Here is a 27670-nt window from a genome sequence, read left to right as displayed (position 1 = left end):
TTGGTAGCCCTAAGTTTCCTGTCATCCTCAAATGTTTCCCTAGAACAGTCTGTTCGTTTTCACCTTTTCGACAAATAGGAATATATACACATACACTTCCTGGATTTTCACACTGGTATTGCCTTCTAAGTTAAAACAAGATCGCCCCAAGCATTTGTTTTGTTCCTGTCCTTTCAGACAAGCTGCATTTGTTCTGTGCGGATGTTGAAATTAGATGCTGCTATGCCTTCTAGCTTTAAGATCCAAATGATTTAAGTTTTATCCAGTAAGCAGAATTGCCAGCATTCTGCCTGATTTTTAATGCTTGGACCAGCTGCTAGTATGAAAAGAGTGCTGAGGTGTTGATGGGTAGAAGGGGAAAATGAAGTGAAATAAGTCTGAGTGAGTAGTACTGTTCCACTGATGGATGGGGAACAGGAAATATTATTTAGGGAGTACATGAATAGCACACATGCAGTAAATAGCATAATAATATTACATTGCATATATATATAAAAGGTACAATCAAACCTTCATGGTTAAGTATCAGCTGAGAAGTTGTCTCCCAGTCTTCCTCCTGTGCAAGTTTTAGGGAAGAAGACTTTCCCCCTTTCATGATAATAAAAGAACCCTGGGCCACCCAGCCACACTGAATGAAGGTTCAGAAGAGACAAAAGAAACAGCACCCTCACACAGTGTGTAGTTAAACAATTTCATTTGCTATCACAAAATGTAGTGATGGCAACCAATTCAGATGACTTTAAAAGGGGATTAGACAGTTTGATGGATTATAAGGCTATCAGAGGTTACTAGTCATGATGACTATATGCACAGTAATGCACAGGCTTCGAGAAAGTAGTATTATATGTTTATGAGGTGTCTGGACCCCCCTTCTAATTCCTGGACCCCTTTTTAATGCCAGGCACTGGATTTAGCAAATGCAGACCAAAGCATTTTTTTCAAGTTTGGGAAATCACCTGGGAGAAGGGCCATCAAGGAGAAGAAAAAGAAGGTAATGTTGATTAACAAAGCAAATGAGTGTTAGCGCTTCTTCAACTGAGAGATAGTAAGCAGAGTTGAGTTTAGGATTGCAATAGTAGTAATGTGAGCCGAGAGAGAAAAAGTGGCAACCTGTTAGATGCAGCAAGCTGAGCAAATGGACAGTTGGTATATATTTGTAAATGAGCCATGTATCATAAAGGCACCACAGTCTCCACCGTGTCTCATTTCCAAAGGAAACACGAACCCTGAGTATGTGCCTGGACCCTTGGAATCTCATGCTGCTCAGAGATTGGTGTGACGTGAAACAGTATTTACCCCATAGTCAAAAGCAGTAATGCATCTGAATTCCAGTTGCTGGAAACCTTAGGAGGAGAGAGTGTTCTTGTGCTTGGATTCTGCTTGTGGATTTTCTGCATGCATCTGGCTGGCTGCTGTGAGAACAGGATGCTGGACTAGCTGGGCCACTTGTCTGATCCAGTAGGCTCTCCTTATGTTCTTAAGTCTGGATTCAACTGTTTGAGCTGTGGTCACTTTAAACACAACAACACATTACATCAGCTGGTAAAAACAACTTCCTTTGGTAGCATGGCTAGGCATTTTTTTAAACAAAACAAAACACTCCTGCACCATTAATTAGCTCTTGGTCCTTGGATCATGGTGTGTGTTGCTTTAAGTCAACAAGTTTTGCTCATTGTGCATGTAGTATGGACAGAACAGTGCTAAAAATACATTGTATGTTGTCATAGTGATGGGCTCCAATAGGAGCCAGCTACTTAAAACTTGCTAAATAATATCCTTGTGTCAGAATGACTGAAATTACTCCTGATTTCAAGTTTTCACTTAATGCAAAATAAAGTGCTTGCTGGCATGGTGCCTCTACCTTTGATCTTTACAAATGACCTGCAGTGAATTGTTGAGCATGTGAAACTGAACACAGTGAGATGTATTAAAGAGAGGGTGAATGCATGTGACACTACTTTGAAAAACCTTTAGAGCATTAACAGAATTTATGTTTTGATGGGAATTTATCCAAGGCACAGCATGGTATGCAGAGTTTGTATTGATAGACATGTGTGTAATAAAGAGCTGCTCCCGAAACATGGCAGGAAAATTGCTGCTTTCACAGTCAGTAAAAGGGAAACTCCATGAATGGTATGCTGATGCTACATTCCCTTCTCTTCCAGTTCCATTTCAAAGTGGCAGTGAATAAAGGGGAGAATAATAGTTTATTCAGTTAACAGCCCTTTATGCATCTTTAAAAAAATAAAGAACAGAATTGGACGGGTCCCTGAGGGTCATCTGGTCCAACCCCCTGCAATGCAGGCACCTCAACATGTAGTCCTCCATCCAATCTGGAAACCATCCCAGACTCTGCTTAGCTTTGTAAGTGTGCTAGCAGGTGTAATGCTACACCACTGTTGCATCAAAGACTAATTATTACCCCTATTTGTGTTTAAATATTTAAGCATAGTCAAGGCTTGTTTTAGTTAACACTTTTGTTTCCAGGTGCTAACAGCTGTTATATGCTATTTGAAAGTGCCTAAAACTTTCATTCTAAAAGTTTCTTGCCTGGTTTGTTGGTAAACTTATTGAGACAAGGTCTTCACTTCTATTTTTTCCCATTTTAGTCTTTTTTTAAAAAAAGTGATAGTTTGTGCAGGCAAATCAAACATGTAGCCAATTAAAATGCTGTGCTTTATAATATGGGGAATCATGTATGTGTCTCCAGCTTTCATTTATGTATCCATGGGTGTAGCCAGGATTTTTATTAGGGGCAGGCCGGCCTTTTGTTTGGGGTGCAGGCCTTTTGTTGGGGGGGGACACCTCAGATAGCTATGTGGGGTTGGTACCTGTTGAGGGTTTTTTGTTTTGTTTTGTTTTGTTTTGCTATTTTTGTTCAAATTTATTTGAATTGCTTTTTGGAAGTTAGTGTCATGAAGTTGTTGTTCTCGGCCTCATGAAAGGTAAGGAAAGCAATACACTTGGCACCAGCTTGGCTGCAGGAGTTGCTGGGAAAAGCTGTACAAGGAGCCATCTAACTGCCTTAGGGACTCCCCTCTGGATTTGTGTAGGGTTTACTCCTGAGCCTTTTCTTCTCCCAAAGATGCCCTGCAAGGCAGCAGTGGTTTAATATCAGAGTTTTCCTTCTCCTAGATAGACTACCAGGTTGACAAGCCCCATCTGTTCCTTACTTCCCTCTACAACATGGGCAGAAACTGCCTTCTTGACTGTTGGACACACTATTGGTCTCATCTGCTCGATCCACCAGAGCTTCTCTTCGCAAGCAAGGAAGTCCCTAATTCACCAAGGATCTGAAATGTATTGGCTACCCTCGCCCGGTTTAGCTTGTCAGTCAGTTCCATTCCTAGGGTGGAGCCACAGTTGCATGCTGACGGTTCCTAGGAGCTACAGGTGAGAGCTGCAGGGAGGGGACCAAAGGTGGCCAACTGCCCCAGAAGGAGCATGATGTGTACCCCACCAGAGGCACTACTCCTCCCCTAACACCCCATACACAACATCTTAATGGTATCTGAAGAAGTGTGCATGCACACGAAAGCTCATACCAAGAACTAACTTAGTTGGTCTTTAAGGTGCTACTGGAAGGAATTTTTTTTGGTTTGATCTTAATGGTGAACATCTTAATTTTAAAAACTCCAGAAAGTTACATTTATTGAAATGTAGTTAACCTGCTCCCAATGTGTAACTCTGCCTCAAACAGTTAAGCATGTGCTTTAAGATGGAATGTGTACATTCTTGGATAATTTGCTTGATCAATATTTTTTTTATATATCATTAGTAACAATTTAATAAACCTGTTTGTAACTCTGCAGCATTTAGAGAGGCTGATGCATTTTAGGCCTCTATCACACCCACTGAGTTTCTATAACTTTTAAACCCAAGGCCAGGCTACTGAGGCACTTTTCAGACCATTGCTGTTTTGCAGGTGGGATTCAATCACATAAACTCACACCACACAATTAAAGTGGATTTGGTGCATTTCTGCAACAAATATGAAAAACCAAGTTTTTGTTTTATGGAAAGTGAAGGGTAAATGCTTTCCCCCAAAATAAATCAGAGCAAATGCTTTACTAAGCAACTTGACTTACTTGCAAGGGTTAACAACGTTATCGTGACATCAGGGCACTTCAGCTATTGAAAGCAAGGATGCAGGGTTATCAGGAACAGTGCTCAGCAACATGCACATCTTGACATATACTTGAATCCTTAGGTAGGGACCAAAATTATGTGGGCATTATGTCCAATAAAAATCTAATTAACTTTAGTTTGAGAAGGCAAGGTTAAATGTGCTTGAGAAAGCCATATATGATTGAGGTAGCAGTTGGTCAGCGGGCAATAACAAACCACTTCAGTTTTCAGTACATTGCTATATATTGTGCACCAAGGATGAGCCAAGGATGCTTTGCAGATAGATTCTATTTTTGCAATACTTGAGGAACATTTAGAAATCTTATTAATTCTTTGTTGTTGTTGTTTAGTCATTTAGTCGTTTCCGACTCTTCATGACTCCATGGACCAGAGCACGCCAGGCACTCCTGTCTTCCACTGCCTCCCGCAGTTTGGTCAAACTCATGTTCGTAGCTTCGAGAACACTATCCAACCATCTCATCCTCTGTCTTTTTTTTTTAATAAAATTTTTATTAAGGTTTTTACATTACAAAAAATAAAGAAAAAGAAAAAAATACAAAATAAAAATTGTTAAAAACAATCAATCTTTCCATCACATTATTTTTCATTTACTTGTTTCTTGGACCTCCTCATACCTCCCTTTTTTGTATTCCAAATCAAATTATTAATTCAACAATTTATTTCCCTCTTTACGCTACCCAAATCTTATTTTTAAATTATTACAATCTTAAATTTTTACTTGTATAAACCCATTTTTTCATACTCTTTTAACCCATTACAGCTAGAAACCACTTAGTTCCAATCCAACATTATTCTAAAATTCATTAATTTTTGCAATTTAAATTTCTTCCAGTCTTCTTTCACTGACTCTCCTCCCTGATCTCGGATCCTGCCGGTCATTCCGCCAATTCCATATAGTCCATCACCTTCATCTGCCATTCTTCCAAAGTGGGTAAATCTTGTGTCTTCCAGTATTTTGCGATAAGTATTCTTGCTGCTGTTGTGGCATACATAAAAAAGTTCTATCCTTCTTTAATACCGATTGGTCAACTATGCCCAGAAGAAAGGCCTCTGGTTTCTTCAAAGGGGTATATTTAAATACCTTTTTCAGTTCATTATATATCATCTCCCAGAAAGCCTTAATCCTTGGGCACGTCCACCAAAGGTGAAAGAATGCGCCTTCATTTTCTCTACATTTCCAACATTTATTATCGGGCAAATGATAAATTTTTGCAAGCTTGACTGGGGTCATGTACCACCTATAAATCATTTTCATAATATTCTCTCTTAGGGCATTACATGCCGTAAATTTCATACCGGTGTTCCACAACTGTTCCCAGTCAGCAAACATGATATTATGTCCAACATCTTGTGCCCATTTAATCATAGCAGATTTAACCATTTCATCTTGAGTGTTCCATTTCAACAGCAAGTTATACATCCTTGACAAATTCTTAGTTTTGGGTTCTAACAATTCTGTTTCTAATTTTGATTTTTCCACCTGGAAGCCAATTTTCTTGTCCAAATTATATGCCTCCATTATTTGATAATAGTGAAGCCAGTCTCGCACTTTATCTTTTAATTTCTCAAAACTCTGCAATTTCAATTTATCTCCTTCTTGTTCCAAAATTTCCCAATATTTCGGCCACTTGGCCTCCATATTGAGCTTTTTCTGAGCTTTCGCTTCCATCGGTGACAGCCACCTTGGGGTTTTATTTTCCAGTAAATCCTTGTATCTTATCCAAACATTAAACAATGTTTTACTAACAATATGGTTTTTAAATGCTTTATGCGCTTTGATCTTATCATACCACAGATATGCATGCCATCCAAATACATTGTTAAAACCTTCCAAATCCAAAATGTCTGTGTTTTCAAGAAGTAGCCAATCTTTCAGCCAGCAGAAAGCTGCTGATTCATAATAAAGTTTAAAGTCTGGCAGGGCAAACCCACCTCTTTCCTTTGCGTCCGTTAATATTTTAAATTTTATTCTAGGCTTCTTGCCCTGCCAGACAAATCTTGAAATATCTCTCTGCCACTTCTTGAAACAATCCATCTTGCCCACAATTTGCAATGCCTGAAACAAAAACAACATTCTAGGCAATACATTCATTTTTATAGCAGCAATACGACCCAACAAAGAAAGCTTCAAATTTGACCATATTTCTAAGTCTTTTTTCACTTCACCCCAGCATTTTTCATAGTTATCTTTAAATAAGTTCCCATTTTTTGCCATCATATTGATCCCCAAGTATTTAACTTTCTTAACCACTGTTAAACCTGTCATGTTCTGAAACCTCTCTCTCTCAGTTTGTGTTAAGTTTTTCTCTAAAACCTTGGTTTTGGACTTATTCAATTTAAACCCAGCGACCTGACCAAATTCTTGAATCAGTTCTAAAATCCTTTTAGTACTAGATTTTGGCTCCCAACCATCCCATCCTTTGTCGTCCCCTTCTCCTTGTGCCCTCAATCTTTCACAACATCAGGGTCTTTTCCAGGGAGTCTTCTCTTCTCATGAGGTGGCCAAAGTATTGGAGTCTCAGCTTCAGGATCTGTCCTTCCAGTGAGCACTCAGGGCTGATTTCCTGAAGAATGGATACATTTGATCTTCTTGCAGTCCATGGGACTCTCAAGAGTCTCCTCCAGCACCATAATTCAAAAGCATCAATTCTTTGGCGATCAGCCTTCTTTATGGTTCAGCTCTCACTTCCATACATCACTACTGGGAAAACCATGGCTTTAACTATACGGACCTTTGTCGGCAAGGTGATGTCTCTGCTTTTTAAGATACTGTCTAGGTTTGCCATCGTCTTTCTCCCAAGCAGCAGGCGTCTTTTAATTTCATGACTGCTGTCACCATCTGCGGTGATCATGGAGCCCAAGAAAGTAAAATCTTTCACTGCCTTCATTTCTTCCCCTTCTATTTGCCAGGAGGTGATGGGACCAGTGGCCATGATCTTTGTTTTTTTGATGTTGAGCTTCAGACCATATTTTGCGCTCTCCTCTTTCACCCTCATTAAAAGGTTCTTTAATTCCTCCTCACTTTCTGCCATCAAGGTTGTGTCATCTGCATATCTGAGGTTGTTGATATTTCTTCCGGCAATCATAATTCCGGCTTGGGATTCATCCAGCCCAGCCTTTCACATGATGAATTCTGCATATAAGTTAAATAAGCAGGGAGACAATATACAGCCTTGCCGTACTCCTTTCCCAATTTTGAACCAATCAGTTGTTGCATATCCAGTTCTAACTATAGCTTCTTGTCCCGCATAGAGATTTCTCAGGAGACAGATGAGGTGATCAGGCACTCCCATTTCTTTAAGAACTTGCCATAGTTTGCTGTGGTCTACACAGTCAAAGGCTTTTGCATAGTCAATGAAGCAGAAGTAGATGTCTTTCTGGAACTCTCTAGCTTTCTCCATAATCCAGCGCATGTTTGCAATTTGGTCTCTGGTTCCTCTGCCCCTTCGAAATCCAGCTTGCACTTCTGGGAGTTTTCGGTCCACATACTGCTTAAGCCTGCCTTGTAGAATTTTAAGCATAACCTTGCTAGCGTGTGAAATGAGTGCAATTGTGCGGTAGTTGGAGCATTCTTTGGCACTGCCCTTCTTTGGGATTGGGATGTAGACTGATCTTCTCCAATCCTCTGGCCATTGCTGAGTTTTCCAAACTTGCTGGCATATTGAGTGTAGCACCTTAACAGCATCATCGTTTAAAATTTTAAATAGTTCAGCTGGAATACCATCACTTCCACTGGCCTTGTTATTAGCAGTTCTTTCTAAGGCCCATTTGACTTCACTCTTCAGGATGTCTGGCTCAAGATCAGCAACCACACTACCTGGGGTGTACGAGCCATCCATTTCTTTCTAGTATAGTTCCTCTGTGTATTCTTGCCACCTCTTCTTGGTGTCTTCTGCTTCTGTTAGGTCCTTTCCACTTTTGTCTTTTATTATGGTAATCTTTGTATGAAATGTTCCTTTCATATCTCCAATTTTCTTGAACAGATCTCTCGTTTTTCCCATTCTGTTGTTTTCCTCTATTTCTTTGCATTGCTCGTTTAAGAAAGCCTTCTTGTCTCTCCTTGCTATTTTTTGGAAACCTGCATTCAATTTCCTGTATCTTTCACAATCTCCCTCGCATTTTGCTTGCCTTCTGTCCTCCGCTATTTGTAAGGCCTCATTGGACAGCCACTTTGCTTTCTTTCATTTCCTTTTCCTTGGGATGGTTTTAGTTGCTGCCTCCTGTATAATGTTACGAGCTTCCATTCATAGTTCTTCAGGCACTCTATCCACCAAATCTAAATCCTTAAACCTGTTCCTCACTTCCACTGTGTATTCATAAGGGATTTGACTTAGATTGCATCTTACCGGCCCAGTGGTTTTTCTTCAGTGTAAGCTTGAATTTTGCTATAAGAAGCTGATGATCTGAGCCACAGTCAGCTCCAGGTCTTGTTTTTGCTGACTGTATAGAGCTTCTCCATCTTTGGCTGCAGAGAATATAATCAATCTGATTTCGATGCTGCCCATCTGGTGATGTCCATGTGTAGAGTCATCTCTTGTGTTGTTGGAAAAGAGTGTTTGTGATGACCAGCTTGTTCTCTTGGCAGAACTCTATTAGCCTTTGCCCTGCTTCGTTTTGAACTCCAAGGCCAAACTTGCCAGTTGTTCCTTTTATCTCTTGACTCCCTACTTTAGCATTCTAATCCCCTAAAATGAGAAGAACATCCTTCTTTGGTGTCACTTCTATAAGGTGTTGTAAGTCTTCATAGAATTTGTCAATTTCAGTTTTTTCAGCACCAGTGGTTGGTGCATAAACTTGAATTACTGTGATGTCAAAAGATCTGCCTTGGATTCGTATCGAGATCATTCTATCATTTTTTAGATTGCATCCCAGTACAGCTTTCGCCACTCTTTTGTTGAGTATGAGGGCCACTCCATTTCTTTTACGGGTTTCTTGCCCACAGTAGTAGATATGATGGTCATCCGAACTGAATTCACCCATTCCCATCCATTTTAGTTCACTGATGCCCAGGATGTCAATATTTATTCTTGCCATCTCATTTTTGACCACATCCAACTTACCAAGGTTCATGGTTCTTACATTCCAGGTTCCTATGCAATATTTTTCTTTACAGCATTGGACTTTCCTTTCACTTCCAGGCATATCCGCAACTGAGCGTCCTTTCGGCTTTGGCCCAGCCGCTTCATCAGCTCTGAAACTACTTGTACTTGTCCTCCGCTCTTCCTCAGTAGCATGCTGGACGCCTTCCGACCTGAGGAGCTCATCTTCCAGCGTCATAACTTTTATATGCCTGTTGCCTTTGTCCATGTAGGTTTCTTGGCAGGGATACTGGAGTGGCTTGCCGGTTCCTGCTCCAGGTGGATCACGTTTGGTCAAAACTCTCCACTATGACCTGTCCATCTTGGGTGGCCCTGCATGGCATAGCTTATAGCTTCTCTGAGTTATTCAAGCCCCTTCGCCACGGCAAGACAGTGATCCATGAAGGGGATTAATTATTAATTATTAATTATTAATTCTATTTATCATGTTATTCTTGGTGGGGGGAGAGAGAGAGAGAAAGAAAGAAAGATTGCTTTACTGTTGTGACTGTTGCATGCGTAGATGATAGAATTACCATATTTTTCACTCTATAAGACACACTTTTTCCCTCCTAAAAAGTAAGGGGAAATGTGTGTCTTATACGTCTTATGGAGCGAATGCAGGCTGCGCAGCTATCCCAGAAGCCAGAACAGCAAGAGGGATCGCTGCACAGCGCTTCGTCTTGCTGTTCTAGCTTCTGGCTTAGCCGCCGCAGCCTCTTCTGGGCAGGGGGAACATTCATCCTGCTGCCCTCAAGAGGCTACACAGCTATCCCAGAACAGTGAGAGGAATCGCTGCTGGGCTCAGTCAGCCTGCTTATATAGAGCTCTAGTACAATGTTACTGTAGCAACTTTCTAAAACCATCCGATCACTGAACATCACTTTCGATCCTTCATTTGCGTAACTATCTACAGTATCCCCCTGCTGGCCCAGGGTGAGAACTTCAGTACATAACACAGAATAATTTTTTTCTTGTTTTCCTCCTCCAAAAACTAGGTGTGTCTTCCGGGTTGGCGCCTCTGGCAATGGAGGAGCTCCTCCGATCGGGAGGAACTTGCTCCGTGAAAGGCAGGGTCTGACCACCATGGCGAAGGCGGAGACCCATAGAAATCACAGGCGGGAGAAGCCTGTGAACTTGGGATTCGGCTGGCACCTTTTGCGCCTCCCCTACTCGCGGGGAAACCCTGTTTTGGGGATCCGGAGCGACATGGGGTGAGTGGCGTCGTGCTTTGAATCGACTGCTTCTTTCACGGAGTGAAGCCACATTGCTGCTGCCGGAGAGCGCTGACTTTTTCCTGTGGACAATTGGACTTGAAACAACTACTCGTGAGTAGAACGGAAAATTGGATCTTTAAATACTTTAATTTGGCACCGAAGCGGGAAGGTTCTAAACAGGAAGTCCACCTTTCGCTTTTGTAAATAGACTGAAGCAAAGACGTTACAAACTAAAGTCTCTGAAAGTTTTTGATAAAGGATTAAAATTCCATCAGTTAAAAATACAAAAACCCCCTCGGAAGCAGGAGAAGAGGGGGGAAGTTTTGGACCTAGTGAGAACCTGCAGGAGAGAGTGAAAAGCAATTTACCACTGCTCTGAACCTGGGAACAGTCTGCCAGATGACGTTTGGGGAAGGTTCATTGACAGAATGGATTTGACAGTTAGTTAAAATAAGAAAGATACTGTTTCCATTTATCTCTTCTGCATTTAATAAAGGTAGGAAAAAGTAACTGAAAATCGAAACTATTTTTGTGCTTGAAAGAATTGATACAAGTGAAGACTGTTTCCCTCTAGAGGGAGCATGTGAAACTGTTACAGGAGTGTAACAGGGTGATCTCCAGCTGCAAGATAAGGTTTCTGAGAACCAAAGATTGACCTTGGACTATTCAAAATGTTGATAGGAGAAGCTATTGTGACTGTATTATATAAGATAAACTATTCGCTTGAACAGCTTCATAAAAAGACAGATGACACGATTTTTAAAATTGACAACTTGGAACAGAAAGTGACCAATTTGAATCAAAAAGTAAGCAACAATACAGAAATAATTCAGGACTCGGTACAGGAATATACCTTGGCAGGACAAACGGTGGAGGAAAATGAGAAAGATGCTGTTGCGAAACCTAAAGTATTTCAAGCAGGATCCTCAGTTGTACAGAAGCAAATTGAGGACTATAAATTGAGGCCTTGCATGATTGAATCTAGCAAAAGTCAGATTTTGAGGATTGGACCCTGGCTTGGACTGAAGAACGAAAGTTGGAAAGATCCCTTTATCCAGGGACTAACTGACTTTTGGGACATGGGTTTGGGTTTGGAGGAGCTTGAAGTTTTGGGGGCCTTTAGATTTGGAGGAATCCTGAAATACGTCCTGAAACACCATATGGACCTTAGTTTTAATTATGGAAATTTGGCTGAACTGTCCAGAAGGAATAAAAGTTCTGTTAGGTTGGAGTTTTCCCGAGATTTGCTCCTGAGCATTAAAGAATATGAAGAAGATCCGCATAAGGGACTTGGAAAAGATTTAAGAGCTTCGGACATAAGATCTCCAGGTTGATGGACTACATGGAACTGACGGAAAGGACTGGCAGAATCCAAAACCAGGGAGAGGAGATGGTGGAAGAAGACTGGGAAATTTAAAATTTATATTTAGAAATTTTGGAAAATTAATGACTGTTAGAAAAATGGTGGAATGATATTATATGGCTTTAGCAGAAATGTTATAAGAAGTTAAGTATATATAAGTAATTTAGTTTTAAAGAGAAATAAGGTTAAAAAATATGTTATTTACAAGGAGGTCGAGGAAACAAGGAAATGAAGGATAGAATATGGAAAAGGAGAGATGTTTTTTAAATTGTTTTTGTTTTGCTTTATTTATGTGTCTAATGGGTTTAGGTTGGGTTTTATATTGTTTGTATATTGTATTGTATTATGGTGCTTTTCTTCTCTTTTGTTTTCTTTCTTTTTTGTCTTTATTTTTCTTTCTTCTCCTTTTTTTGTAACTTCTAAAAGTAATAAATATTATTTTTTTAAAAAAACAACTAGGGGTATCTTAGGGCCTGGTGCGTCTTATAGAGCGAAAAATACAGTAATCTTGAAAAGAAAAAGCTCCCTAAATGCTGGTGCTAATGGGATTCCCAAGGCCATGTGGGGTAGTTAAAAAATGACTACCTACAGTAGTTGGAAATCAGTTTTCCTCACTGGAGTTGGTAATAAAGGGGCAAGCCTGATTAATCTCTTGGGGAGTTCCTGGTGACAGGAACCTGGGGTAGTGGCTAGGCTGGTAATCTGGGGTAGTGGCTAGACTGCTGGAGACTAGGGTTCGAATCCTCACTTAGCCACAAAGCTTACTGAAAGGCTCAACAAAGCCCAGCTAGTCTTAGCGAGACTAGCAAAAGCAGCATGGATCTGGCAGTGCAAATGCCTTTTGCATCCTGCTCAAGCCTCTCTCCTGTTGAAGGGTGGGTTAGAAGGACGCAACAGCTCACAACACTGTTGTGCCCCCCTAAAAAACTGTCCCCAGGATGATGGCACCCCCAACCCTGCCCATGCTACACCTCTGCTGAATGCTTCTAGATTCATAACTTTCTTTATTTGTCTACTTGTTTTATTGTATTTATGAGAAACCCTTACTTTTTAGGAGGGAAAAAGTGTGTTTTATAGAGCGAAAAATACGGTAATTCTATCATCTACGCATGCAACAGTCACGACAGTAAAGCAATCTTTCTTTCTTTCTCTCTCTCTCTCTCTCCCCCCACCAAGAATAACATGATAAATAGAATTAATAAGATTTCTAAATATTCCTCAAGTATTGCAAAAATAGAATCTATCTGCAAAGCATCCTTGGCTCATCCTTGGTGCACAATATATAGCAATGTACTGAAAACTGAAGTGGTTTGTTATTGCCCGCTGACCAACTGCTACCTCAATCATATATGGCTTTCTCAAGCACATTTAACCTTGCCTTCTCAAACTAAAGTTAATTAGATTTTTATTGGACATAATGCCCACATATTTTAGGTCCCTACCTAAGGATTCAAGTATATGTCAAGATGTGCATGTTGCTGAGCGTTGTTCCTGATAACCCTGCATCCTTGCTTTCAATAGCTGAAGTGCCCTGATGTCACGATAACGCTTTTAACCCTTGCAAGTAAGTCAAGTTGCTTAGTAAAGCATTTGCTCTGATTTATTTTTGGGGAAAGCATTTACCCTTCACTTTCCATAAAACAAAAACTTGGTTTTTCATATTTGTTGCAGAAATGCACCAAATCCACTTTAATTGTGTGGTGTGAGTTTATGTGATTGAATCCCACCTGCAATACAGCAATGGTCTGAAAAGTGCCTCAGTAGCCTGGCCTTGGGTTTAAAAGTTATAGAAACTCAGTGGGTGTGATAGAGGCCTAAAATGCATCAGCCTCTCTAAATGCTGCAGAGTGCTGGGCTCGCAGGAGCACTGTGAGTGTGCCCCTCAAAGCAGGGTGTTATTGGCCGCATCGGCTGGCCGGGTTCCCCACTTAGCTCCAGTGGGCAAGCGTTGCTCCGGCCATGCACCTCACCACCATGGCGCCCCACCCTGGCGCCAGTGAGGAATGCTCCACCACTGGCAGACAGGCAGTCTTCTGTCTCTACACCTGTAATTTTTTACAAGTGTTAATTCACCTGTAATTCTTTGGGAAAGAAATTATGTTGAACACAGCATCTGAAGGTTTTGAATGAAGGTCCCTGATCAACAAAATGAAGTGATGAAATTTTGGCTTTGTTTTCTGAAAGCAATGGGTTAAACATACAGGTATGGGTTCAATATACTGTGAGCAGTAGACGGTGTTTCCAAAATATGTGTTTCAGTGTCTCTCTGGGGCACCTGACATTTGTCATTTTTACCATTTAAATATTTAAAGAACAGATTGTTATTTCTGCTTTAACCCGAATTAATAATTTATTCTGGTGTCGCAGTGCTTAGTCCAAGTTTATTATTATTATTATTATTATTATTATTATTATTATTATTATTAATCATCATCATCATCATCATCATCCAAAACAGCAGAAGAAACCACAAGGTTTCACAGCTAGCCAATAAGCTAGTACCTAACAAAACTGTTTAGTGTAAAACCTCTAGAGATCACTTTTTCTCACTCCGAAGCATTTATTCTGCTCTATCAGTAAACATTCTGAAAATGGGGATTAAAAAAAGGAAATGTGGTCATCCTACCTTTTGTCCTTTTCTCTAAATTGTTAATGCTTTTCCACACAGCTAGTGAAAAATCTCCCCCTTCCGCCTTGTTCAGTGAGGCATTTATTTTTTCTATGCTGTGACTACATAATGAGGACCTGCTGAGACAGTATGTGTAATGCATACTTGTGTGCGTGATAACCATGGGAGCTCAGACTTTAATCATAGGGCTCTGTTTACCAAGGCGGGGAAGAGGGGGAGAGAAAAGAGTTATGTGGGTGTTCTGATGTTGCACTGTGGAGTATTCTTTAAGAAGCAGGATGTGACTTGCTTTATATATGATTATTGAATGTCCCACAGAAATGTGTGTGTGATTTAGTAGGAACAAATAGTCAAAACACACCACCTTTTTTCAAAGAAAGGTGGGTTTTGGGGTGTGTCTGGTTTTTTGGTGTGTGTGGTTTTTTTTTTGCAGTTCTCCATTTTAGTAGCAAAAGGCAGTTTGCATTGTCAAGAGTACATTGGCATGTAACACCAACCCCACCCCCCACCCTGTCTCAGCTGACCTGTATATTTGTAAGCTATGTGAGCAAAGAATTATTCAAAAACACATATTCAATTCCATCCACTGGACGATACGTAGGGGGTTAAACCAGATACTTTATTATCTTTCCCTAAGATTTGAGGCAGGTAATGGACTTTTTTGGGTGGAGGGGGTGCACTAAAAAGAAAAAGAAAAACAATTAAAATGTATTTTATATAGGAATAAAAAACATTCCATGCCTGCTTACTCACAGCTATTAAAAGGCAACCCAAGCAGGAAAGCCAAAAAGTGCTTCTGGAAGTGGAAGGTAGAGAGTCTGTCTTTAGTGGATTGCATCTAAGGAAAGGGTGGCTTGCAAGAATTCCTCTGTTTTTCTGTCTTCTTACCTCTGCTGCATGGGAGATGCCCTGTTGGTAGATTCACTTCTGGTGGAGTATGTGCCATGATGACTCAGGGCATGGCCTTCTCAGTGGTATCACCCCAGTTGGAACCACCTCTGTGAATTTGATCCCTCCATCTTATTGGTGACCTTTCAGTCCCAGTTGAAGGCATTTTTATTCATTCCAGGCTGGTTGTAATGGTTAGAGTGTTGGACTAGGATTGTGGATTAAGAGGCACATACAGTGGTGCCGCGCATGACGAATGCCTCGCAAGACGGAAAACCCGCTAGACGAAAGGGTTTTCCGTTTTGGAGGCGCTTCACAAAACGAATTTTTTATGGGCTTGCTTCGCAAGACGAAAATGTATTGCGAGTTCCTGCGGTTTCCCCCCTCCCCCCTTTTCCTAAGCCGCTAAGCCGCTTATCAGCTGATCCGCTGATAAGCCGCTTAACAGCTGATCGCTAGAAGCCGCTAAACCGCTAATAGCGCTAATCCGCTAAGCTGTCAATGGGCTTGTTTCGCAAGACGAAAAAACCGCTATACGAAGAGCCTCACGGAACGGATTAATTTCATCTTGCGAGGCACCACTGTAATGTGACTTCACACAAATGAAGAGGAAGTAGATTTAAACTTTGTCTGTGTTATGGGTTCTCTCTATGGGCAAATGCAAAGTAATCACTGACATTGTATAACCAAGGTAAGTTGAAAAAGTGAGGTATCACTGAGTGTTGTCAGCATATTGTTCACACCCTAAAAAAGAGAGGTGACAAGATCAAACAATTTCATCTTGGTTTTTTAATGTTTAATCTGGCTGGGGTAAGCTAATACGGTGCTATTAAAACATATATTTAGCATTCTTGTGTTATACTACAAGTTGTTGCTTTTTGTGGGAAGCCTCAGGATGAGACAGGCTTTAATATATCCAAATAAATAAGACATGCCCAAGAGAGAGCAGCACTGTCTGCAGACATTAAAAGCAATTCAGAAATATCTAATTTGTCCTTAATAAAAACCAAAGCCGGAAACATTTTTTTTCATTGGCATACTTGCTGTGTCTCTGAGTTGTTGCAGCTTGTAATAAACTATATATGCAAATCACAATACAGTTAGGCAACAGTGCAATGTTTTTTGCTCCCTAAAATATGCAAGTGGTTGTAGTTATTAAATAGGCATGACAGGTAATTTCTGATAAATAAAGCCTAACAGTATTTTCCCTCCTCCAATCCCTGTTTACCATCTTGGTTTTCTTGTAAATCACTGCACCCAGTTTTGCTTTTTGATATTTTCTGGAAGTATTTTTTTTGGTAGTGTTACGGCTAAAATCTGGGTGCGAGGCTGCTCTGCCACCCAGCTCATCGGACTAAGTCCGTGGGTCCCTGCGGAGGAAAAATGAGCTCAGCCGTAGACAGGAGCAAACTGCAGAAGATCCAAGTTTATTGCGCAACAGGTTCAAGGCGAGATTGAACAGTGAGAAAGGGGTGACATGAGTTTTTGAAACTCCCTCCATGTCCCAGAATACAGTGCAAAACACGTCATGAATACATTAAAGAGAGGTTTGGTTACACAGATTACATCATGAATATATTAAAGGGAGGTTGGGTTACACAGATTAACATATGGAGGAGGGAGGGGGGAATATGCAGAGCTGGAGATATGCACAGATAAACACTTCCTGGGGATGAGAAAACAATGGTCTCAAATATGCATAGTCTGCCACCTGACATTGCCTGGAGGAAAGGCTGATCAGAGCGATTTGACAGGATTAGGGTCTTAACACCTTGCTTGAGGGATTATGCTGGACAGGGGAGGTGTGATGGAGTCCTAGAGAAATTGAGCAAACTGGCACGTTGATTTTCTATGAATTTTATAGATTTTAGTCCCTTTTGACATTGACAATTGGAAATAAATTGATATATTGTAGCGAAGAAGAAGGTGAAGAAGACACCCCCCCCTTCCGTATCAGTAGGGGGGCGGGGAATATGTTCATGTGTGTTCTAGAGATGTCATTCTTCAGGTCTCATCCCTCTTCTCAGAGATGCTCACTAGTGCTGAGTAGATACATCATCAGTTTAGTCTAGTGTGCATAAATTCATGCCTGAAGGCACCATGGAGTGTAGAGCCTGCCATTAAGATCCTGCAGTAATCCTGGGTAGAAGAATATGGCCACATACACACATGTACGTGTGTGTGTGTGTGTGTGTGTGTGTGTGTGTGCATGCACGGCCAAGGAAGATAGAAAACTACATCCAAGAATGAGGATGCTATGATGCTATGAAGAACTCAGTCTTGACTGTATCCTAAAAAGAAGACATCAGTTCTTACTCAATTATGTTGTGAGATTCAGGATGGAATACCATCAAATTGTAGTGGACGATGTAGCAGGGTGTTTGGGGATTTTCTTGGCAGTGGGGAGGAATGGAATTTTTTCAAGTTTTTATCTGAGCCTTTTTAGTTGCAGACAACAGATGCAAAAGTATCCATTCATTAGATCCTTATTTTTTTTAAAGCTTTCCCTCTTACATTTAACCACTTTGGTACTTTTTCTACTTGCTTATAACTTGGGCTGTCAGATGATTAAAGTTGCTTGATCAAATAGCTGTTAATTTGATTTATATAGGCATACAGGAAGATTTTAGGCTTAAGTTTAGGTTGTGAACCTAAATTCAATTAAAAAAGATGTGCAGAAACTAAAACTTTTTGTTCCCAGGCAAACATCTCAGGAAACAGCCCCATTTCTGGGTTAACATATTTAGCATTGAGCTGAATGTTTATAAGAACAAAACACCACTTAGGTTGCCTCCCTGTGCTTGCAGTGCAGACATTAGTAATAAAAATTGATGTGTGGAATTTGTCGAGTTTCCTCCTAACCATGATAGAAAGCCCTTATATAAACAAAACTATCCTGTGGTGGCAGATGCCAAGTGTCTGACATCTATGATCACTTAATGTCTTCCTCCCACCTTCAGTTTTCATTCTTGAGATTCCCAGAAATATATTGGTCCAAAGGTGTTTTACCTCACTGGAGAAGTTTTTGACTCTTTGCTTGGTCTTAATCTTTATTCTCATATTTTGCACTATTTTTTTTTTTTAAACAACCCTTATGTGTGGTTCATATTCTGATAAAGAATGTAATGTTTCACATACAGACTTGCTAAGTCAGCATTCTGCATAGGAGAGATGACGGTTAGCATTCTTCCAACTTGCTCCATGGATGGAAGGTTTTCTTAATATCCGGCATCTGCCTCCTAAAGATTGCATGATGATTCAGTTGTTCCTTGAATAATATAATGTGCATGCCTTCACAATCTTACTGCTGCTGATTAAAAAGAATCAAACCTATAATTATTTAAAATCTACCTACTTTGCAAATAAATTTCAACGTACTATATTTTAAAAGTTTAAACTAATGTACTGATGTTTCAAAATTAGATTTAATTCTTTGTTTTGTGAACCCTCAAAACTGCAGTTTTCTATGGAAGACTCCTGGGTGTCAAAGGGTATTATAGTATAGAATATAGAGGTGGATTGCAGTCAATTTATGGCACTGCTTGTTGCATTTTGTATTTCTTTATACTAACTTTGATCATGCACTGCTTGGCTCCTTCAGTGATGGAGAAATGTTCACATCTTTTTCCTCTCTGCTGTTCACACTCTGTTGTAATTTTTGTTATGTGAATTAATTTGCTGATCTAGGAAAAATGACAAGACGCACACACAATGCAATCCTGAGCACATTTACAGTACGTGGCAGTAAGTTTCCGTGCGCTGCTCTGGTTCGCCAGAAGCGGCTTAGTCATGCTGGCACATGACCCAGAAGCTGTCTGTGAGCAAACGCCGGCTCCCTCGGCCTGTAGAGCAAGATTAGTGCCGCAACCCCAGAGTTGTCCGTGAGTGGACCTAACGGTCAGGGGTACCTTTACCTTTACCTTTAAGTCTAATTGAATTTAGTTTTAATTCTAAGTAAACATGTTTAGGCTCTCACTGCAGGGTGTTTCATTGTTGCCATGATTTAAATTCAGTGAATGTAATTCTTCTGCTGTGGGTGCAAATTCTCATCTTGGTACCCTTGTTTACCATTGCTGACAAGTTACTTAGCAGCTTAGGTACAGCAAAGTTGAACTTGGATGATCTTGCAGAAACCTCTGTTATCTAGCAAGCACTGTTTTTTAATTAGCATGCAGAAAATATCAAAACATTGATTGAGCAGACTTGGTTCATGGAAAGTCCATTAAAATTCTTTAGGGAGACCTCATGATTTTGGGATTTAGGAAATCCTCATGATTTCAGAGTATTAAACCCTCTATTTTAAAAATGCAATTCCAATGAGATTTATTTTAAAAATACTTCTCTATTTCTGCTATTCTTTCCACCGCCAAATCCTTCCTCTCTGACATTTGATATAGGTCACATTCACACCATACATTTAAAGCACATTTAATACTCTTTTAAAGCCCATGGTTTCCACCAAAGAATCCTGGCAATTATATTTTGTTCAGGGTGCTGAGAATTGTAGCTCTGTGAGATGTTCTCAGGATTATTCGGGTGAAGTAATGTGCTCTGAATGTATGGTGCAGAAGTGACCTTAAGAGTTAAGTGTCTCTTTGCCTTAGAGTTCAAGTGTCCACAACTCCCTCATAGGGGCAAGACATACCGAGAGGAGCTCCTGTGCCCATTAGGCCTGGTACTCCTGAGCAGGCCTTACTTAATAAAGAATTAACTTCACTTTGTGTGAATTCTTGCTGGTTGGCTCCCTGGCAGAAAGGCATATAGACTGGAAACTTTTCTTATGTATTCAAATGTTATGTGTGCTGTTAGAGTGTATTCTCTTAAAAGCTCCCCAGTTCAGCTGCTTTCCATCATCATGTTGGCTCACTGTTTCACACTCTGAAACAGTACAGAAAATGAAATAGTTACTAATTGAGTGGAAAATATACTTATTTTTAAATCTGTATAATTGTATGTTCATCTCTGAAAATATCAGGATAACTTAAGCCTAATTGGAAAGGAGGTGTCATTTTAATCTATGAGAATTCACGATGCGCTGATACGAAGGATACCAATTTCTTTTTAACATAAATTTGAACCTATTTATCCAATCTCCCAGTAGCAGCCTGATCTGCAGTGTAACGTTTATAATCTCATTCTTATCATGATAATCACATGAAGGGTTGGTATTATGTTACGTATTGGGCTAAATGCAGATACAACTGGTGATTGCTTTACCATGGTTCAACCACAGAATCTCTCTCACACATACCTTCAAGAGTATGAATTGCTACTTCTGGCCTTAATCATGGGTCTTTTGGCAAAAGCAATAACTGGGCTTTGAAATGACAATCCCTGGAAAGCCCTAATCACAGGATCATAGAACTGTAGAGTTGGAAGGGACCACAAGGGTCATCTAGTCCAACCCCCTGCAATGCAATAATCTTTTGCCCAGTGTGACAGTGCTTGAACCCATGGTCCTGAGATTAAGATTCTCATGCTCTGTCAACTGAGCTAATGTTATATGTTTAATGTTTCTGACATAATAGGATAGTTTGCACAACATGGAAAGTGAAACAATGGTTAACCAACACAATACAAATGGGAGGGCTCTCGGAGAAGAGTTTTCATCTGGTTTTAACTGCCACACTGAGGGCTTATCCATGCTTCTTATCTTTTGCTCTTCTCTTTTGAGACACCAGACTGCACAGTATTGTAAACCACCCTATGATCATTGGGGAAAGGGCGGTGTAGCAATAAATAAATTACAAATTATAAATAAATAAGTAAATTAAAGCTCTGTCTCCGAGCACTCTTTTATTTTTTATTTTTTGCATCAGAAATCCACTCTTTAAAGCCAAAGTGCAGCCAACAGCAATTCAGGTTTTCTTCATATTGCTGTTTGGTCTGATTCAGATTTAAAGTGGGTTTATGTGGGGAGAGCTCTGGAGCAAAAATTTAAAAAGAGGGCTTGGACACAGAGCTATAGAGTATGGACAATACCTGAAAAGCATGGAGGAAATGTGAGTTTGGATAAGCTCCAAGCTAAACCAGAGTTTGGCTTAGCATATCATCTGAACTGGGAGTCATGGTTAAGCTCTCTTCTCACTAAGCAGAAACTGCCCAGGTGTAGAGGGAGTGGCAGAGCAACAGGAGAGAACGTACAGTTTGTTAGAAGAGCAGTCTAATGTTATATGTAAATAGACACTAGGTGCTTCTGCTGGGGTGTGTTGGATTGTTTACTGTTGATTGTTGTTCCTTGTATAAACAAGTGAAAACAATAAAGTATTGTGGGTGGGTGGAGAAGAGCAGTCTTTTTAATTCTAACAGTGCTTGTGCACCTTACAAAACAAATGGGATTGCTGCATCATGATATTTTTGAAGACAACAGTGTACTTCATCAGATACATGGTGTTGGGGAAAACATAGCATAAAGTGTTGAAGAGGTTCCTAAACTTTCTAAGCCAAAGGAATAAAAGCAATGAAGAGTCCTCAAACACCTTAAAATGTAGCATATTAGTAGCTTTAAGTACGAAAGAGTTTCTCTGTTTTCCAGGTGAAGTGGCTAGTAATCGCAAGGAGGCAGAGACAACTGCTGTCAGCTCTCACTTGCATGCTTCCTTTAAGCATCAGATTGCTCACAGAGCAGATAGATAGCTGGACCTTTGGCCTGATTAATCAGGGCACTTCTTAAAGGTGTCATCTAATCATCACACATTTCATTCTGCTTACCTAGCAGGGATCTGCTCCAGAGTGCTTCTGCCTGGGTGCCTTTAAAGACATGTGCTGCTTAAAAAACACTAAACGCTAGTTATTATTTGTGTGAGAAAGAGGTGGTCAGTGGCCTGAGGCAGAAAGTTCAAAATGCATTCCCATTCTGGTAGTTCATTATAGATTGGCTAAAATGTAATTTTCTATTTGTAAATCCAAATGGTTTCATTGAAATGGACACCTAACCCTTCACGGCACTTCTTGTGGACGTTAAAAAACAAAAAACCACAAACACTCTATGCAAAAAATGTTTCTGAGCCTTTTTGTTCTAGTAACTATTAATAATAAGATTTTGTTTTTATGATATGACTATGTCATTGAATTAGCTGATCCTAGAGTAAAATGAAAGGTTTCAATTTGTTTGTTTGCTTGCTTGCTTTAGAAGTATCAAAGATGCCAACAAATAAGCTTTGAATACTGGAAGTTGCCAGGGAAAACTTAAGACCCATTGTTTTGATAGATCCTATTGTCAATTGTCATTTACTTAATATAATGTACTCCATCATTGAATCTTGAGACGGATACTTGCTTCTGTATGTATAGCTCAGCCACTTCTTCCTTTGGTAACATTTAAGAAAATTAAAGCTCTACATAACTGGGTGGGGTTTTTTTTACAGGATTATTGATGTTGAAAGTGTTAGAAAGGCCAGCCATAGATGTTTCAGGATCATTGACTTATGTACAGAAATTTGAAAATGTTAATTATAAAGTAAGCCATCAACAGCTAGTCAACTCTAGGAATGCGTTGAGAATGGAGGTTAAGAATTGGGGCACAAATTTAATTATACCTAACCTACTCTGGAGCTAGGACCTGAAGCACTGGATTCAAGTTACAAGAAAGGAAATTCTGACTAAACATCAGGAAGAACTTTCTGACGGTAAGAGCTGTTCAACAGTGGAATGGACTCCATCAGAAGATGGTGGACTCTCCTTCCTTGGAGATTTTTAAGCAGACAGGATAACCATCTGCCAGGGATGCTTTAGTTGAGATTCCTGCATTGTGGGACGTTGGACTAGGTGGGCCTTGGGGTCCCAACTCTACAGTTCTATGATTCTGTGATAATGCTTCCAAAATGGTGTTGCACACACATTATTATTTGACTGACAAAGCGAGCAGGTTAGTGAGAAGCACAGATAAACACTTATACATGGCCAAATGGTGATAAAGGTTTTCATCTTGAAAGGGTAGGGTATCATCCTGCATACCTAGGACAGCCTCCACCTGGAATGGGCTGTAGCTGAGTGATAGAGCACCTGCCTTCCATGCAGAAGGTCCCAGGTTCAATCCCTGGCATCTCCAGGTGGGGCTCAGAGAGATTCCTGTTTGAAACCCTGGAGAGATGCTACCAGTCAGTGCAGACAACAGTAAGCTAGATGGAGCAATGTTCTCACTACAGTATAAGGCAACTTTCTGTTCTGCACGTCTCTATGGGGCTTTGTTCCCTTTTTCTTCTATGCATGCAGTAAATTCTTTCCCTTCCCTCCCAGGTGAATTGAATGTTGAATGTAGGAGGAAAACAGCAAGCATGGATGTTCATCTGGCATAAACAACATGTGTTTTCTTCCCTTTAAATCTGCTCATTGCATAAACCTCAGATTTCTTGAGATGCAAATGTGTTTGCTCACAAACACAATGCATCCTTCGGAGGCCTGCTGAATTTTTGACAATATAATGTTAACGTTAGTCACTGAAGGCTTCAAAGGAATGAGCAAAACAGTAATTTCTCCTCTGCACAGACACACTTGCCTCTTTTTTTATTGAACACTTTTACCCAACTAGGGGACAGCATATGCCTTGACTATAGATATACAGTGGTACCTCTGGTTAAGATCTTAATTTGTTCTGGAGGTCTGTTCTTACCCTGAAACTGTTCTTAACCTGAAGCACCACTTTAGCTAATGGGGCCTCCTGCTGTTGCTGCGCCACCGCTGTGCGATTTCTGTTCTCATCCTGAAGCAAAGTTCTTAACCCAAGGTAATATTTCTGCGTTAGCGGAGTCTGCAACCTAAAGCGCCTGTAACCTAAAGCGTCTGTAACCCAAGGTACCAGTGTTTGGCAGTGTACACACAGAGATAGATAATAAATTGTACTGGTCTGACTTATGTAAGGGAAGAGGTAACCATCATTTATACTTCCTGTGATTCAGTTTACATTCACAAACTAACTTGTGGGAAGGTGTGCCAGAGCACCATCTAGAACAGCGAGAACCATGTGTACAGAAGCTGTTAGGATGTGGGCATGACAAATGTATTTTAAGATCTCTGCTTTTAAGAAGGGCTCTCAGCTGCAGTCAATCATTTAACAGAACATCTAAGGCTTTGTTTCTGTGGAGCAGAAAATCAATACTTATCTCTGCAAGGTGTGTGTGTGGCTAACTGATGACCAGACTTTTTAATTTGTTAGTAAAGAAAGCAGTAGACTAACATGTGATAAGATAATCCAATTTTAGCAAGGCTAGTAGCAAGAATCCTCTTGGAACAAAATTACAGGCTTGGTGTTAAAAGTTTTATGTCACTAAAACCAGAACCGTTTCATTTGCTGCCTTCTGCGAATTGTAGCCTCAAGCGATAGATCAGTGTGGGTGGTGGTGGTGGTGTGTTTTTCTTTCTTTCTTTTTTTTGGTTAAGTACACAATCCACCTACCTAGTCCTGGGTTGCACTGTTTACATGTTACACACATTAGGAAATGTGGGGTTAAAAGAGTGTGATTTACCCAAGGCCACATGTGAGCACAGAACTATGGAAGGGTCAAGTTAACCCTTGCTTCCATTAAGTCCATAGATTTTTCAAAGGAAATTGTATCATAAACTTGATTAGGAGGGAGGGCTACTATCTCTGTCTGACTGTGAGAAAGCAACTACATGTGAAATTAAATCACCTGTGGCCTGAATCAAGATAAAAGGTTTTTATCTTTTCCTTACCAGTGCCAGAGGTGGTTTTAGGGCAGCATGACCAGTTCTACCGCACTGGGCACTGAGCCTAGGGGGGCTGCAAGGTGTTGCAACTCTGATATAGTGAAATGAACAGAATGGAAGGGGGTGGGGTGGGGTGGGTTTTGGCTTCGCACAGAGAGCTGCTGAAATTTGGAAGACCAAAGTCCACCCCTGCCAATGCCAGAATGTTTGTTTTAATGTCATCACTGTTTTGTGAATGGTGATGCTTACTGTTTTATATACATTAAAGCTGCAGTTTGTCACAAGTACCTAACATATGGTTACCAGATTTTTTTCAATGAATCCGGGGACCCCCTTTTTTTTTTTTTGGAAGCTGAGTAGCAACAGGGAGTTAGTAGTGGGGATGGTGAGGCAAAAAACCCTGGGCCAAGCACACATGCATATTGTATAAAGGTGCAAAGCCCTTCTTTCACACCCTGTGAAACATAAATGCAGTTTTTTAAAAACTGGGCAACAGCGCGTCACCCACCCATGACTCCCAAGCCTCCCCTGATCTCCTTCCCCCTTTGTTTTTTTTAAAAATAATATTTATCGAAGTTTTAAAGGTTACAAAAAGAAAAGAAGAAAAAACACCAAATTAAACAAAAACAAGGCAACACATCACAATAAAAAAACAGAAAAATAGAAACAATTAAAAAACAAATCGAACCTTCCCATAACTTATCTTTCATTTGCTTGTTTCCTTGACCTCCTCCCTTTTTTGTATTCTAGTTCAGTTAGCTATTTCAGCAAATCCTTTCCATCTTTCCCAATTTTTGTTCTATAATTTATCTTAATATGATGTAACTTTACATTCTCTCCTTTCACCAATTAACAATCTATTTTTACTTAATCCTTTATAACATTTCCACTAAAACCACATAATTTCATTCCAGCATCCTTCTAACATTCCTTAATTTTACAATGTTTCTGCAAATAAACTTTAAATTTCTTCCAATCTTCTTCCACCAACTCTTCTCCCTGGTCTCGGATTCTGCCAGTCATTTCCACCATTTCCATGTAGTCCATCACCTTCATCTGCCATTCTTCCCGGGTGGTTAAATCTTGTGTCTTCCAGTACTTTGCAATAAGTATTCTTGCTGCTGTTGTAGCATGCATAAAGAAAGTTCTATCCTTCTTTGGCACCAATTGGCCGACCATGCCCAGGAGAAAGGCCTCTGGTTTCTTCAGAAAGGTATATTTAAATACCTTTTTCATTTCATTATAGATTATCTCCCAGAAAGTCTTAATCCCCTTCCCCCTTTGTTTTGACAGATCAGGAGAGGCTCGGGAGTCACAGGCAGGCAGCCATTGCCCAGGAGGGGCCAGCCTGGTAGTGCAGTTTGCTCTGGCTGGCTACAGGAGCTGCTCGCTGCCGTGTCGCAGGAAAAATGTTGGGCAGCAAGCAGCTCCTGAAGCCAGCCAGAGCAAACTGCTCTAACAGGCTGGCTCCGGGCTGCTAAGGCTGCCATTTCCACGTTTCCCAGGGACAGATTTGCAAATCTGGGAATATTCCAGGGACAGAATTTGTCCGGGGACAAATTTGCAAATCCGGGGACTGTCCCCAGGAACTGGAGACATCTGGTAACCCTAACCTAAAAGCCAATTCTTGCCCATGAAAGCTTCTGTTGCAATAAATTTGTCAGTCTTAGGGTGCCACAAAACACTTTGATGTTTTTGTTTTCTAAACAACAATAGGTAGACAGACTATATATGATTTCCATGCCCGTATTACTCTTCCATGCGAGTAGGAAGTGCTAGAAATTACAGTAGCCTTTAAAAAAAAAAAAAAGCTTTTACAAATTTGCCTTTTGATTGACCTAGGAATACTTTTGAAATTAATTGTTGCCAAGTTAGGCTTGCTTCTGCTGAGATAGGCAGTGAGCACACTAGACTGAAATCTGCAGCTGCAACCCTTGAATAAAGGATGGGAAATAAGTGGCCCTTCAAATGGTGGTTTCCAACTTCCATGGCCCCCAACTAGTATGGTCAATAGGCGGGGATGATGGGAACTGGTGTCCAGCCATATCTGGAGGGTCACAGATTCCCCAACCACTCCTATCTGATGCCTATCTGATTTCCCCCACCCCGATGCATTATAAACTTTAAGCAGGAGCATTACCCCTTTATTACTCGGAAGTCTTTGCTTACTGGGAGCATTATAAGAAAAAGGAGCTTTCAGGCACCATCCTAGATTATCACTACACAGCTGCCCCTTACTCTGTAAGGTTGTTCTTCCAGTTTAACTGTCAGTATACATTCCCTCAATTTCTACCCATTCTATTATTGAAAGAACATGTCCCTGGTCATTTGTTGGTACACAGCGAGTGAGGTTATGATGCTTGCCTGCTCCTGATAAGCTTATTTTTCCTTCAGAGCTGGAAAGAAGTTGCTGCAAATGCCTTGGGCAATAGCTTCTGTTTCTTGCCCCTATGATATATAATGGACACTGCTAAAAATGTTTTTGTTTTGAATTTTGCCATGGAATTTCTGCCCCTGCCCTACCCCTGTTCACATTCACTTGTAGGAACTGGGGACAGCTATTGGTCTGGAGTAACAATATTTACTATTGTATGGCACATTTCAAAAATTTTGAGAGCTCTTTCAACCACCCTGTGTGTTAGGTCTGTATTATTAATCCCATATTGGCAGATTGGATAGT

At 40.4% G+C, this 27670-nt stretch overlaps 2 long non-coding RNA genes across 6 annotated transcripts in view; one reads left to right on the top strand and one right to left on the bottom strand.

Annotated features, from left to right (window-relative positions):
• Positions 1 to 27670, bottom strand: part of LOC310837027 — a 244651-nt gene that overhangs the window by 69895 nt on the left and 147086 nt on the right. The gene's annotated exons all lie outside the window — the stretch shown is intronic.
• LOC310837025 overlaps positions 1 to 27670 on the top strand; it is a 155292-nt gene that overhangs the window by 31141 nt on the left and 96481 nt on the right. The window contains exon 3 of one of the 4 annotated variants that reach the window (XR_014560330.1): positions 902 to 1278. The exons of 1 other annotated variant lie outside the window; for it this stretch is intronic. This is a non-coding gene — a long non-coding RNA (uncharacterized lncRNA). Of the gene's footprint in view, positions 1 to 901; positions 1279 to 27670 lie in introns of those variants that run through there. 2 more of the 4 variants (XR_014560331.1, XR_014560332.1) reach the window with 2 other exon arrangements.

This window comes from Podarcis gaigeae (genome assembly GCF_964106915.1).
Source record: "Podarcis gaigeae genome assembly, chromosome: Z".
Lineage (NCBI taxonomy): Eukaryota > Metazoa > Chordata > Lepidosauria > Squamata > Lacertidae > Podarcis > Podarcis gaigeae.
Note: the sequence above shows the minus strand (reverse complement) of the source record. Positions and strands in the feature narration are given on the sequence as shown.